The sequence below is a fragment of the Triticum dicoccoides genome, chromosome 6A, assembly GCF_002162155.2.
Source record: "Triticum dicoccoides isolate Atlit2015 ecotype Zavitan chromosome 6A, WEW_v2.0, whole genome shotgun sequence".
Classification (NCBI taxonomy): domain Eukaryota; kingdom Viridiplantae; phylum Streptophyta; class Magnoliopsida; order Poales; family Poaceae; genus Triticum; species Triticum dicoccoides.
The window spans coordinates 566425333-566440408 of NC_041390.1; the positions used below are offsets into that span (position 1 = coordinate 566425333).

General features: G+C 48.2%; 1 pseudogene; it reads left to right on the forward strand.

Moving 5' to 3' along the window:
- The first annotated feature begins 4503 nt into the window (after window positions 1–4503).
- On the forward strand, window positions 4504–14700 carry LOC119317974 (annotated as a pseudogene).
- The last annotated feature ends 376 nt before the right edge of the window (window positions 14701–15076 follow it).

Below are 15076 nucleotides of genomic sequence, written 5' to 3' on the forward strand. Positions count from 1 at the left end.
TTGATCATCTAGGGTGCCTCGGCGTCGACGATATCGAAGATGACCTAATTTGACCATCTAGGGTGCCTCGACGTCGACGATATCCAAGATAACCTAATTTGATCATCTAGGGCGCCTCGGCGTCGACGATGTCCAAGATAACCTAATTTGATCATCTAAGGTGCCTCGACATCAACGGTATCCAAGATAACCTAATTTGATCATCTAGGGTGCCTCGGCGTCGACGATATCCAAGATAACCTAATTTGATCATCTAGGGTGCCTCGACGTTGACGGTATCCAAGATAACCTAATTTATCTAGGGTGCCTCAACGTCGACGGTATCCAACATATCCTCATTCCATCATTTAGGGTGCCATAGTTAACTTCATGACATAGTTAACATCATACTTAACAACTCTAGTCACTAACATAGTTAACATCATGACACCATAGTTAACATCATACTTAACAACATAGTTAACATCATGACACCATAGTTCAAAGCTTACAAGACATAGTTCAAGGCTACACCCTACTTCAAATACTCCAAACTGCCACTAGTTCACACATTACAAGCCATAGTTCAATGCTTGAAACTTAAGATAATGACCCACATGGTCAGATTACTAATCACTCTTCATCACAAATATCCTTGATGTCCTTCAGCTTTCTCTTGTTCTTGTCACTAGCTTTGACAAGATCAGCAATGTGAAACTACAAATTCCTCCTCTCAGTGCTCAACTTTTCCTTCTCCTTAAAATGAGCAAACTTCAGATTCCTAATCACATTACTTTGGGCAACATGAATGCTCTTCAACTGGTCAACCTTTTGCTTCAGTTCTTTGTTCTCAGCATCTATTGCACCCAACTGTTCCTTCAAAGCTGAAATATTGTTGTCCAAAGGAGGAGTGATTTCCTCATGTTCACCTTGTTGGGCTTCATTTTCCTTGGGAATATTGTCCTGGGTATCAAGTAGGTTATTCACATCCTCAACAAGCTTCTCATAAGTCTCCTGTAGCTTGTTCTTCTGTGATGTCAGATTGTGGACAAGTGATGAATGTTCCACACATGCCATCCTATTAGCACGCTGGCAATCCTCATACAAAAGCCATGGTTTGTGAAGAGCATTCTGCAGATGCTCTGGCCACTCCTCATCTACCCATTGAACAACACCACAACTGCTTGCTTCCTGCAAAACAACAAGTACAAATGCATTTACTTCCTTTTTCACTTCACTTCTATTCAGTCCAATTCAAAACAACTATAGTATACTGCACATGCACAATTCAGCTCAATTCTAAATTTATATCTGAATTTTTAACAGCATACTACACTGAATTTACTTCATTTATACCTTAATTTTAACAGCACAATACAATTCAGTTCAATTCATTTACTTCATTTATATCTATGAACAATGCACTATGATAGTTTTTAACAGCACACTTTACTTCACTCAATCACTATGGATACCTTATATCTACGTACTTAATTTTTAACAGCAAAATTTAATTCATTTATATCACTGTGGTGTTCTTCATTTATACTCCCTCCGTTCGGGTTTATTAGGCCTCTCAGCATCACAAGCATGTCCCCTTTTATAAGGCCCCGTGTTAGAAAGGTGCATGCATGCAACCATTTCATTGGTTGTATTGAAAGCTATTGTTGTTGGTGCCATGGCTGAAAAGTTAATACACTTCATGTGTGCTTTTTCATTGGCTGCATGCATGTGAGAGAGTGCATTGGGAGTGGAATGGAAGAATTAATGTGAGCAAATTACTATGTGTCTTTGTCTAAGAGAAGTTGTCTTTAGGCCTAATAAACCTGGACGGAGGGAGTATCTATGAGCAATTCATTTACTTCACCCAGTCACTATGGTATGGTACATGACAGTACCTTTAACTAAACTACTAGGTGAACAGTGAACATGAATAATGAACAGTGAACATGACCAATGAACAGTGCATATGAACAATTTATAATTTTTCACAAAATAAGCAAACTACAGATTTTTGCTAGCACTCACATCAAGTCCACAGGCAATGAACCTCCTCCCAGTAGCCCGATTCCTCGTTGTCGTCGCTCCACGAAACCATGGCGGACGGCGGCGAGCTGGCTTTTCATCGACGACGACCAGAGCTAGAGAGAGGGGGAGAGGGGGAGACAGAGGAGAGGGGCGAGGGAGAGAGAGAGGGCGCGGGGGATCTGTTTGGCAAGCACCGACAGGACCGACCGGCGCGGCGTCTTGACCGTTTTGGTCCTAACGGCGCTGTTTGCCTGTCTGTCATGCCACGTCGGCGTTTTCGGGGCCCACCCGTCGGTAAAGAGATCAAACGAGGCTAAACGGTTGTTCAGTGCTTTTTGCAACGGGTTAAGAGATTTTACGGTGTTTTTTACAACGGATTAATGAGTTGGTAGTTTCCTACAAACCTAGCCACAAATGTGGTGGTTTCTTGCAATTGACTCCTCTTATGGGATTGCTCAACATTAGACGTGTTACACGGCAAATATGATCTCCCGTGTTTGTCATCCATTCTTTTTATTTATTTGTCAAACACAAGGTCTCGTCCTCTCTCATTTTCACCCAAAATGAAAGCAAATCAGCATTTAGAACAAGAGTGAAAACTGGATATTCGATGCATATCTGAAAACTCACAATCACAGTTCTCGAATATATATGCTCAGGGCGCAATATTGACGATTTGATGAGTCGGGCCACCCTTGATGTACAAGTTGAGTTAGTCGCCACATGGATCATGAGGTACGACCACTATAAGTCCTTGATCTTGACATAAGCATTTAAGAAAGCTTTATGCTAAGGTCTTTTATTTATGCTGAGGTCTTTAACTAGCTCTAGAAGCAGTAATGACTGTAGAGTGAGTGAGTTAAGAACGTTCCTTTCTCCTTTAGCTGCCAACCTAATACCATTTCGGCTCTCTAAATAGTCCATCAGAAGTCAAATACATTTGAGAATAAAAACATGAGCTCCAAAATTAACCACGTAAGCATCGTTTTTATTGCCAATTTTGAACTTTATGAAACCTCTTCGGAAATTGTGTCCCCTTCTGATGCTATGTGCCCCTCATTTCTGGTTTATAGGGCTCAATTCAAAAATCTCACCAACCAAGGTAGATGATGAGTGCTGGAATATTTTTTATAATTTGCAAAAACACTCAATTAATGTTCTTGTTTTCCTCAAAAATTTATGTTTACCAATGTATTAATTGCAATGCATGCATGCATAATGTACGTGCATTGGTCAATTTTCTCTTAATACTTGCATGCAATTATTTAATGCATATTGAAATCTGAACTTGTGATGATGAACAACCAAATTAAGCCTTATAAAATGAAAAAAAACTAAGATTTTGAAATAAACCCTATAAACCGGAAATGATGAAGTACTCAAGAACACATTCCCATATTGAAGTTTAAAGATCCACATGTTTAAATGTGCATCCAAAATCCACGTGCAAGTAAAGCCCATGCCACCATCCCCGCAAAAACAAAAGGAGCCCGTGCCACCACACTTCCAATAACGCCATAAATAGCACCATTTAATCATGTGAGACTACTTCACACACGACTCCTTGAACCTGATTGTCAGACGACATGTGATCCGACGACCATGCTCTAACACATACACATGATGGAAGGCCGAGTTGAGTTGTGGTGCAAAACCCACGCAGCTAGTGCCGTGCACATAGCAACATTCTTAGTCATGTGATACTTCCTCTTGTCTCCATTTCTATCTCAAAGGTGATGGTATTCGCTTACAATGCAAAATTTAAGTTGCCAGGAAGAAACCAGCTTACGGTTTTGCTCCGGTTCTTGACGGTTAAAAAGACCATAAGGAACAAAGAAACATTTTTGTCGGCCGAGCTCGAGTCGGCCTGAGCATCTCCGTCCCCTTCTCCGTAGGCAGGGTGAATTTTTCCGGTTTCCCGCGGAACCGTGGGGTAGAAACAAACAGTGCTTGGAATAAATTCCATCGGTACTTTTCCCCTCTGCTCCAAACGGGCCAGATAGAACCATCCCTCGGGAACCGAGCTCCCTACGAGAATCCGGTAAATCCATCAAATCGAAGCGTGTGAGCCCGGTAGAAATAAAAGTTTTGCTTCGGTAGAAACAAAAGTTAAACATGATTGGCACAGTAAAAAGGAAGTTGCACGATTCTAGTATGCGCGTCCAGTCCTTTCTGCGGGAGCGCCTTTGCCCCATTTCATTCCCAAGTCGAGTCCTACTCCTGTAGCTAGCTCCCGCTGGGCGCGGGCCCACCCACCCACCCACATGGGCGAACCAGAGGTCAAGTCCGCGCGTGACTTTTCCTTTTCCATCCGGCGGCTCGGGCCGCACCCACGCCAAGCGTCGCGGCATCCCAGCCGTCCGCCCACACCGCACCTCCAGAGCCTCCCCCTCTGCCCCCGTCTTCCACACACACGAGTGTACAGCAGCGCCCACGCGGAACCAGCGTCTCCACGCGGGCCCGCGCGTCAGCACCACTGACACTCCCACGACGCACCTCTCCTAGCCTCCTACTCTACTCTACCCTCTCTCACTCTCACTCGCCATTTTTTCATGCACGGGGCAGCGGAGGCCTCATCAAGAAAACCCCAATCCCCCCCACTTCCCTTTCCCCTCACGGCGATTCGTCTTGCCGCCGCCGCCGCTCGCCTGAGGAGAGGAGAGAGGGAGGGAGAGATCTTGCTGCCGCTGCCGCTTCATCCTTGCCCGCGAAGCTGCCGCCGCTCGCCTGAGGCGTGACCGCGTGAGCTTGTGAGCTTGTGAGTGGGGGAGGCCATGGGGGCGGGGGCGGATCCGGACGCGGACGACGAGAACCCGTGGGAGCTGTTCCGGCACTACGACGAGCTCTACTTCCGCGGCGCGCTCGCCGACGCCGGCTTCTCCGTCGAGCGGGCCGCCCCGCGCACCAAGACGATCACGTAAGTCCGCCTCTTGCACTCCCATTTCTTTTTGATTTTTTTTTGGGAGGGGGGGACTGGGGTGGGTGCCAGGATTAATTATGTTGGAGTCCCCGTTAATTAGGTTAGGAGATGGCTTGCTCACCCAATTTATTTCACCGTCTTTCAACCACAATCCCGCCTAGGATCGTGGTGCTGTAGATATGTTCTCTTTTTTTTGGCGAAATGATATAGATTCTTCTTAATCGCCTCACAAGATGTTTCATTGTGTACCATTTGACACTTCGAATGTCATACAGTAGAAGATTTTGATTTCCAATTCGGCCTGAGTCGATTTTTCCGTCCGAACGGTGCAATGACTTCGGATCTTGATTTTTTTTTTCTTTCTTTCCAAATATAGCATTTTCCCCACTGACTGCTTGCCTGAGCTCGGCTCAGCATTCACTTTTATAGATCGCAGCACTTCCTTAATGAACTCACTGTCGCATTAGCTAGATATGTACTCCCTCCGTTCCAAATTAAATGACTCAACTTTGGAACGGAGGGAGTAGACTTTAGCAAGAGCATTTCCTTACTGTATGTTGATTATGGGCTATAAAACGTGAGTGTGTTATCTAGTAATATAATCCCTCTGGAAACTAATATAAGACGTTTTATGCTAGTAAAAGTGAGCTAAAACGTCTTATATTAGTATACAGAGAGTGTTTTTTTCAATTATTAAATTGACTTAGTTTATTATGAAAAATAATATAAAGAAAACACTGATTCGATTGTACACAAGCAGTTCTTTCGGATACTGTTCCCTTGGAGACCTGAGCAAAATAACACTCTACAAGCCAATGCCGCGATATCGCACAAATGCCAATCTGAAGAACGCCCTGCTGCATCTCATGATTCATGGAATCGTATTTGTAAAGCGTGGTCTGACGAGCCTCGGGTAAATACTTGTATCCTTTCAACTAAGATTGTGTGTTCCAATCTTAGTCTTCTCCTAGCATGCCTGCCTGCCTGCTGCTTAAGTTTTCCTGTGCATTCATGCAGCCATGGTCCTGCATTCCGTGATTGGATGGATGCGATCAACACTAGCTCCGTCGACGATTACGCGGTTAGTATTTTCTGGCAGATATGTTTATAACCATTTCAGCCTGTTGGTGATTTCCACTTTTGCTTGCGCCACACTACCCAGAGACCGATAAGTGGCTACTGTATCACCACTACCCATGATTTCAGTCAGGAAAAATCCTGCAACATCCAGGGCTCTATGTGGAAGGTACTACTTTCCATGCATAGTTCTCTTTTTAGTGTTTTCCTTTTGGTTATTAATTTTCAATCTGGTTTACCTCTTACTGGCATGTTCAATATTTTAAATTTCAGTGTGACAAGTGTGGCAATACACTTGTGAGGGCCAAGAGCCTGGGACCTCCATCTGATTCCTGCTGTATCGAGAATGTTAGCGAAGATCCAACCTGTGGCAACAAGCTTTGTCACTGGCACAAGTAAGACTGCATAAATTTACCCTGACATATAACTCATCATGTTTATATGATGAGTTGTAAAATTGTGCCTCACATTCTTAATTGCTGTTTTCTCGCACAAAGTCGACAAGATATGCCGTTGAAGGCTTGAACACTAGGTGGTTCGTTTCTTTTTGAAATTTGCCTCTCAATCATTTAGACGCAGAATGACGTCTCAAACTTGTCAGCGCCGTGACGAGCAAGCAGAGCAAGGGAGCCGCTGCCATGACGACTGGAGAACAGAGTACCACCATGGCAGCGAACCCGGCCCAAGACGGCTACGTGGCGAGAAGGATATCCAGCAGGCCCAAGAGGATCGTCCAGCCCAACAGAAGATTTGTTAGGCCCAACTGGACCCGTTGACGCATCGCCACCGGTACTTAATCTGGAAGCACCGATTGGATCGGCATCCAGGAGGATCAGGCAAAGGACGGCGGCTCTCTCTTCCTCACCTACTTCCCTTCCCTTCCCTTCCACCACCAGAACACCATCGATGTATGAACTGAGTTGAATTGTTGAGAGTATAATAGATCGATCTGGTACCCTAACATCCTGGTATCAAAGACCACCACCACCATCGATCTCCGCCGCGACATCCTGGAAACTCGACAACGCGTCCACGCCCGGCAAGTCTTCCTCGCCGCCATGGATCCGGCGCTCAAAGAGTACCTCGACAAGCTCCATCAGGACGCGAAGAGCGACTCCGCAAGCGTCCTCAAGCAGCTGCAAGCGCAGACATCGCAGATCGAGGATCTCCTTCGGTGGAAACCCGATCTAGAAGCCCGCTTCACCAAGCTGGAGAACACAGTCGCCATGATGCAAGCGACCCCTCCCCAACCAACCGCACCGTCTTCGTCGAGTGGAGCGACGCCCCAAGTTCCTCCGCCACCGCTGCTTCAAACGCGAGGAATACTCCACGGGCCCAGTGGCCACGGCGACGTCGATCTCACCGGGGGGCTCCCTTCGGTGACCATCGAGTCACCGACGGCACTCCCGGTCACGGGTATGTCTCAGCACCTGGCACTTTCCCCTCCAGATCACATAACTCCATCGTTCCTCGCCAATTTGGGGCAAAATCCACCTCCCATGAATTTTCCCCTATTCACCGGTGAAAACCCGCAGCTCTAGAAAACGCTTTGTGAGCAGTATTTCCAGATGTTCGCCGTTCATGATGCATACCGTGTCCCTATGGCGATTTTGAACTTCTCAGGCCCTGTGGGCATTTGGCTCCAGTCAGTTCAGAAGAAACTGATTGGGCTCGACTGGGAATCGTTCACTTCATTACTCTGCACCCGATTCGGGCGCGACAAACACCAGATGCTCATCCGACAGTTTTACGCTATTAAGCAGCATACTACTGTCGCAGATTTCATCGAGCGATTTGAATCACTGATGAATCACCTCATTTCTTATTCCGAAAATACTCACCCATATTTTTTCCTGACGCGCTTTGTCGAGGGATTGCGACCGGACATCCGCGCGGTGGTGCTCGTACAGCGCCCACCGGACCTGGACACGGCTTGTTCGCTGACCCTACTTCAGGAGGAAGTGGCCGACGGCGACTTACCCTACAGGCGCTTCTCCAACACCAACCAAGGGCCAAGCCACGCGGTCAGATCGACTCCACCCTCCTTCTTCAGTCGACCAGTGACACCTGCGACCGGTTCTGAAGACAGACGTGGGACCGATGCAGCTCGGGCCTCGTCTGAAACAAGCAAGATCGCAGCACTGCATCAATTTAGACGAGCAAAAGGGCTTTGTTTCAAATGCGGAGAACGCTGGGGCAAAGACCATGTGTGCCCACCAACAGTACAAATGCACATCGTCGACGAACTGCTTGCCATGTTCAGCCTGGATGATCCAATTGGTGACTCACCACCCGATTCGCCCGTTTCTGAAGAAGAAAACCTATGCACTCTCTCGCGTCAGGCTGAAGACGGATCATCAGACCCCCGGGGTCCTACAACTGCAAGCATGGGTACAAGGGCAAGAAATACTACTGCTAGTGGACTCCGGCAGTTCAACATCTTTCGTTGACAGCACCCTGGCAACCAAGCTGGCTGGAGCAACTACTTTGCCGAAGCCGTGCCGTGTGCGAGTTGCAGATGGAGCTACCATTCCTTGCACTCGTTACATTCCTGCGTGTCAATGGGTCACACAAGGTCACCAGTTTCAAACGGATTTCAAAATCCTCAAGCTGGGATCGTACGACGCTATACTTGGTATGGATCGGCTCCGCAAGCACAGCCCTATGAACATTGACTGGATTGAGCAGTACCTGACAGTCACTACACCTGAAGGCCAACTGAAACGATCAAACACAATGCTCTGTCATATCAGCTCCAGAACTGCTCAAAGCATGTAAACAAGGCTCAGTCGCTCATGTTGTGCAACTGAATTCACTGGATGGAAGCAGCAAACCTGACACGCCAATACCAACTGAAGTTCTGCGTTTACTGGAACAGTTCACTGATGTGTTTGAAGATCCACGATGCCTGCCTCCGAGACGCGACTGTGACCATAGAATTCCATTGATGGCAGGAGCACAACCAGTTAACCTGCGGCCGTACAGATATAAGCCGGAACTCAAGACAGAAATCGAGCGGCAGGTGCAAGAGCTACTCGATCTCGGCATTATTCAAAAAAGCTCCAGTCCGTTCTCTTCGCCAGCACTGCTTGTCAAAAAGAAGGACGGAACGTGGCGTCTCTGCGTTGATTATCGACGACTCAATTCCATGACGGTGGCCAGCAAGTACCCAATTCCCCTCATAGACGAGCTGCTGGACGAGCTTGCGGGCGCCAAGTGGTTCTCCAAATTAGATCTGCGCGCAGGATTCCATCAAATCAGAATGGCGGAAGGTGAAGAGTACAAAATGGCATTCCAGACCCATTCCGGCCATTGGGAGTACCGCGTTATGCCATTCGGGGTCACCGGAGGACCGGCTACATTCAACAGCGCCATTACCACCACTCTCCGCCCTGTAAACCGTGTCTGTGCGATCTCGTTCTTCGACGACATTCTCATCTTCAGCAAGACACTGAAAGAGCACATTCAGCACATCAGGAAAGTGTTGCAATTGCTTCGGGCAGATCATTGGCAAGTGAAGCAATCCAAGTGCTCGTTTGCACAGCAACAGATATCTTACCTTGGACACGTCATCAACGAGCAGGGCGTTTCCACTGACCCCAGCAAAATTCAGACAATTGAGAATTGGCCAACGCCCACTTGCGCCAAGGAGGTGCGCGGGTTCCTAGGACTGGCAGGGTACTACAGGAAATTCGTCCAGCACTTTGGGATCATAGCACGACCGCTCTTCAATCTGCTCAAGAAAAATCATCAGTTCGTGTGGACCAGTGATACACAGCAAGCCTTCGATGTTCTGAAGCAGAAATTGATCACAGCACCTGTCCTGCAGCTACGGAGTGGGTGCAGTTCTTCAACAAGAGGGTCACCCCATAGCATATATGAGCAAGCCTCTCGGTCCCAGAAACAGAGGGCTATCCACTTACGAGAAGGAATGCATGGCGATTCTTATTGGCTATCGAGCAATGGCGTCCCTATCTGTAGAATGAAGAGTTTATCATCCGGACAGATCAGCGAAGCCTAGTCCACCTCGACGACCAACATCTCTCTACACCATGGCAGCAGAAGGCATTTACTAAGCTTCTTGGTCTGCGCTATAAAATTTGCTATCGCCCAGGCGCAACGAACTCAGCCGCTGATGCACTGTCGCGAAGAGCTCCTGACGAAACAGCGACAGCAATTTCAGTCTGCAAGCCTGTATGGCTAGACGATATCGCAGCAAGCTATGAGAACAACCCACAAGTTCAGAAGATCATCAGTGATCTCGCGCGACGACCGGACCCCAAACAGCGCTTCTCCATGCGCGATGGCCTGCTGTATTTCAAAGATAGGCTCTGGTTGGGTGGCTCCCCCGCACTCCAGCAACACATGCTCCAGGCCTTCCATGACAGTACTGTGGGCGGCCATTCCGGCGTGCCTGTTACCTACCGCCGTATCCGCCACCTCTTCGCCTGGCCCAAGATGAAAGAGCACACCAGACAGTATGTGCAGTCCTGTTCAATCTGTCAGCAGGCCAAACCAGAGCATGTGCGCTACCCTGGATTGCTAGAACCACTCCCGATTCCAGACGGCGCATGGAAGGTGGTGACCATGGATTTCATCGACAAACTGCCGTTGTCAGGCAAGTTCAACTGCATCCTTGTCGTAGTGGATAAATTCACGCGCTACGCGCACTTCTTGCCCCTCGGTCACCCGTTCACGGCTGCAAAAGTTGCTCACTCTTACGTGGAGAACGTGTACAAACTGCACGGACTGCCTGAAGCTATCGTATCAGACAGAGATCCAGTATTCACCAGCAATTTCTGGCGCGAGCTGTTCAAGACAATTGGCACCGAGCTGAACATGAGCACGCCGTACCATCCACAAACTGACGGTCAAACGGAGCGTGTTAACCAGTGCTTGGAGATTTACCTCAGGTGCTTCACCCACGCCAACCCGCGCAAGTGGCATCAGTACTTGGCCCTTGCAGAGTTCTGGTACAACTCCAGTTTCCATTCGGCATTGAACACGTCACCCTTTGTCGCGCTCTACGGTCATGAACCTCGCCATTGGGGAATCGAAGCTGCTTCCACTTGCAGGATTCCGCAGCTCCAAGACTGGCTAGAAGAACGAAAGCACATGCAACAGGTCATCTCGGAGCACCTCCACCGTGCTCGCAATATCATGAAGGCCCAGGCGGACAAGAAGCGCATCGAACGATCATTCCAGGTGGGCGACTCTGTCTTCGTCAAGTTACAACCTTACGTCCAAACGACAGTGGTACGTCGCTCGAACTACAAGCTCTCCTTCCGCTACTACGGCCCCTACAAGATCATCCGCGTCATCAACCCCGTCGCCTACGAGCTTGAGCTTCCTGCCGGCGCCAAGGTCCACCCCGTCTTCCATGTGTCTCAACTTCGCCGAGCTCTCTCCCCCACCACCCAGGTCGAGACGGCGCTGCCAGTACCCAACGATGAGCCATTGAAGCCGGTGGAGATCATCGACACAAGATGGCGCCAAACCCCACAAGGCCGACGAGAACAACTACTCGTGCGCTGGTCCGACCCGTCGATCATGGACGCCACCTGGGAGGACGCCAAGGCCACGCGCGAACGCTACCCTACACTGCTGGCTTGGGGACAAGCCACAACTCAAGAAGGGGGGGATGTCAGCGCCGTGACGAGCAAGCAGAGCAAGGGAGCCGCTGCCATGACGACTGGAGAACAGAGTACCACCATGGCAGCGAACCCGGCCCAAGACGGCTACGTGGCGAGAAGGATATCCAGCAGGCCCAAGAGGATCGTCCAGCCTAACAGAAGATTTGTCGGGCCCAACTGGACCGTTGACGCATCGCCACCGGTACTTAATCTGGAAGCACCGATTGGATCGGCATCCAGGAGGATCAGGCAAAGGACGGCGGCTCTCTCTTCCTCACCTACTTCCCTTCCCTTCCCTTCCACCACCAGAACACCATCGATGTATGAACTGAGTTGAATTGTTGAGAGTATAATAGATCGATCTGGTACCCTAACAAAACTCGTATACCATTTATTTGTTATTTTTAATACTCTCAGAGACTCTGAATGATTTTCTAGATAATATTTACTTTCAGCTAATGTTTGCATGTGAACTTCAAAGGTGTATGTGTTTGAGAGAACTTCAAAGGTGTATTGACTGATGCTATTTTCTGCAGCCACAAGAAGGGTTGTCGTGGTAAATACGTGGTGACCAAACCAGCAGTGACACCAGGACAAAAGATGGCTCCAAAAGGTAAATGTCAGAATCAATTATCTAATACGCCATCGGTTATGAGCTCCAAACTAACCATAACGAGAATAGAGGTCAAACCTGGCTCCTCTGCTTCAGTTTTACCACTACACGATTCACCTAAAATCTGTCCGGTTTACAGTTATTCTTACATTCTTGTATCTTAAATTGTCAGCATGCATGCAACTGTTTGTGTCCACAATTTGTTTTTCATTCTGTAGCTTGATACATTCAAGAATCAAGATAGCTACCATGTATTATAAAATTCTTGGCTGATGTTGTAGGTGTGACCTCTTATCTATTATAGATTCTTTCGTTGATGCTATACAATTAAGTGAAAAAATAGGGTGCTTGTGTCAGGAGTGGCACTGAAACTGAAACCATGGTATCTAACAAAAAATAGATCAGCTATAGTTCGTAAATATTCAGGAATCAAGATAGCTACCATGTGCTATAAAATTCTTGGCTGATGCTGTAGGTGTTTATCTATTATAGATTCTTTTTCTTATGCTGTACAATTAAGTGAAAAACAACGGGTTTGTGTCAGGAGTGGCACTGAAACTGAAACCATGATATCTAACAAAAAATAGATCAGCTGCATGGTAACTCTTTTTGCACGTAACTTGGTGGGTCATGTAAACTTGTTGCTATAGTGATTTTTTTGTTTGATCATTTCATTATGTGAACTTTGGTACTTCCAGCATTAGTGCGACATATTGGCTGCCAATAAGAACGTAGACTTACAGTACTCCCCAAATTAAAGACAATTCTTTGCTATAGGTAACTTGTTACGATATCAACTTACAACATGACTTCTTCAGGTACGCTGCGGCTTCGGACTGAAACAACCAAAATGCCCAAGTCACAACAAGGAGCTGTACAGCAGTCGTATCCAGATTCAGACGAAGTGCAGGAGAGTAGCTCCTTGAAGAAGGCACGCAAGAGAAATATGCCTGAAGACTTTCAGAAAGCAATTGTTTTGTCCGCTGCCCCTCAGAGAAAGCCGAAGCAAGAGCTTCTCGCATGGGCGAAGCGCGAGCATTTGCTCAGCAGCAATGCAAAATCACCGGGCAGCAGCCCCTCAAAGAAGGCAGATGACTCTCAGAAGGCAATTGTTCTCTCTGCCGCCCCTCGGAGCAGACGGCTGAAACGGAAGCAAGCATCGGTTACGTCGGAGGAGCAGGGGTTTTTCTCTCCAGGGAGGAGTTGCAACGACGCAAACTCGCCGAGAAGCAACACCTCCAGGAAGGACGTTCAGAGATCCAGTGTGCTGCCTTGTGCATCTCAGAAGAAACTAAAGCTAGGGCAAGGCCTGGCCGCGTTGGAGAAGCACATTTCCCGGCCTGCTGCCACTCAAAGCACGGTCAAGCAGCCGACCAAGACCAGCTCCTCGATGAAGACACGGAGGCAGCATCGGCCTGAAGACTCTCCGAGAATAACCGTTCAGCCTGCCGCCCCTCTGACCCGGAGCAAACGGAAGCAATCGAACCGGGCTGCGCCGGAGAGGCAGGCGGCGAGAAGCGAAGCTAGGGGCTCTGCCGAGGAGAAAGAGTACGTTTGCTTCAGCCTGTGGCAGAACTTCTACGAATCGGAGTGCTCTAGTGGATCGGCCGAGCCGCTCGTGAACAAAAGAACAGTGCGGAGGAGAAGGGAGAGGGAACGCTTGGTTCAGATAGCACGTTCGCGCTCCATCGAGGCCCGGCCGGATCCGGATGAGGAGGTCTCGTCTGGACAAACCGAGCCACCGGCTCTGCACTTGGAGGTCATTGCTATCGATGACGAGGTGATGGCTGAAGCTCCATCCATGGATGTTCTTGCCCCTCCCGCTGATCAGGCGGTGGCTGAAGCTCCTGGAGCTGGAGGTCAGTCCCAGCCACCAGCTCCATCCATGGACATTGCTGCTGTCGCTTCTGCTGGCCTCTACAAGCATGGACATTGCTGCTGCTGTCGCTCCTGCTGACCAGGTGATAACTCAGGCCCCTGCAGATCAATCACAGCCACCAGCTCCATGCTCCATCGCTGCTGGTCAAGTGGTTCCACCTCATTCGGCTGACCCGCCTGGTTCAACTCCTCCAAATCCAAGAAGTTGGCCTGCCGTGATAGACATTCCTGACGATGATGATGACTGAACTCCTTCCCCATCACCCTGTACTCTGCTTATTCTGGATTAAATTCCCGGTCAGTGCTTACTATAGGTAGCTAGTAGTTATTACTGTCGTTTAAGCGTCGAACCAGTGTTTAATCTTAGCATCGTCAAGCGAGCATGACTGATTTGCTGTGGAGGCATAGAGCTCTGACCTGAACGGCGAAATTAACATCCTGTGAGATGGCGCGTGGCGCTACTGACTCTCTTTCTGTAATATTTTCTGAGACACTGGCTTAGGGGCATGGTGAACTGAAGCATGAATTTAGCTGCATTGTAACGTTGAAACATGCGCGTATCATATGGGAAAGTTGAGACTTCTTGTACTCGCTAGATCGTTCGAGCCATCTCGCGTATCCTTCTGCGCGTGGTGTTACTGGTCATTGCTACTCCTTTTTTTTTCTACCGTGAGTATGCAAAAGTTTTGCGTATCTTTTCATTGATCTTGCCTTGCCATGGTTTTTTTGTGAGCATGCCATTTGCTCGACGAAGTTATCTTGACATGACTATGGAAGCTCTGGAAGCTACTACCTTACATTTGTGCAGTGATAATAAGCTAACCAAACACTCACATCCAAGGTGCAGTTTGGTTAGTGCTTTTGGCTGGGAGACTGGAGGATTCTTCTTTTTGAAAGACGATTCCCATCGACTGATATTCTTTACACTTCATTCCGTGTTAAATTCTC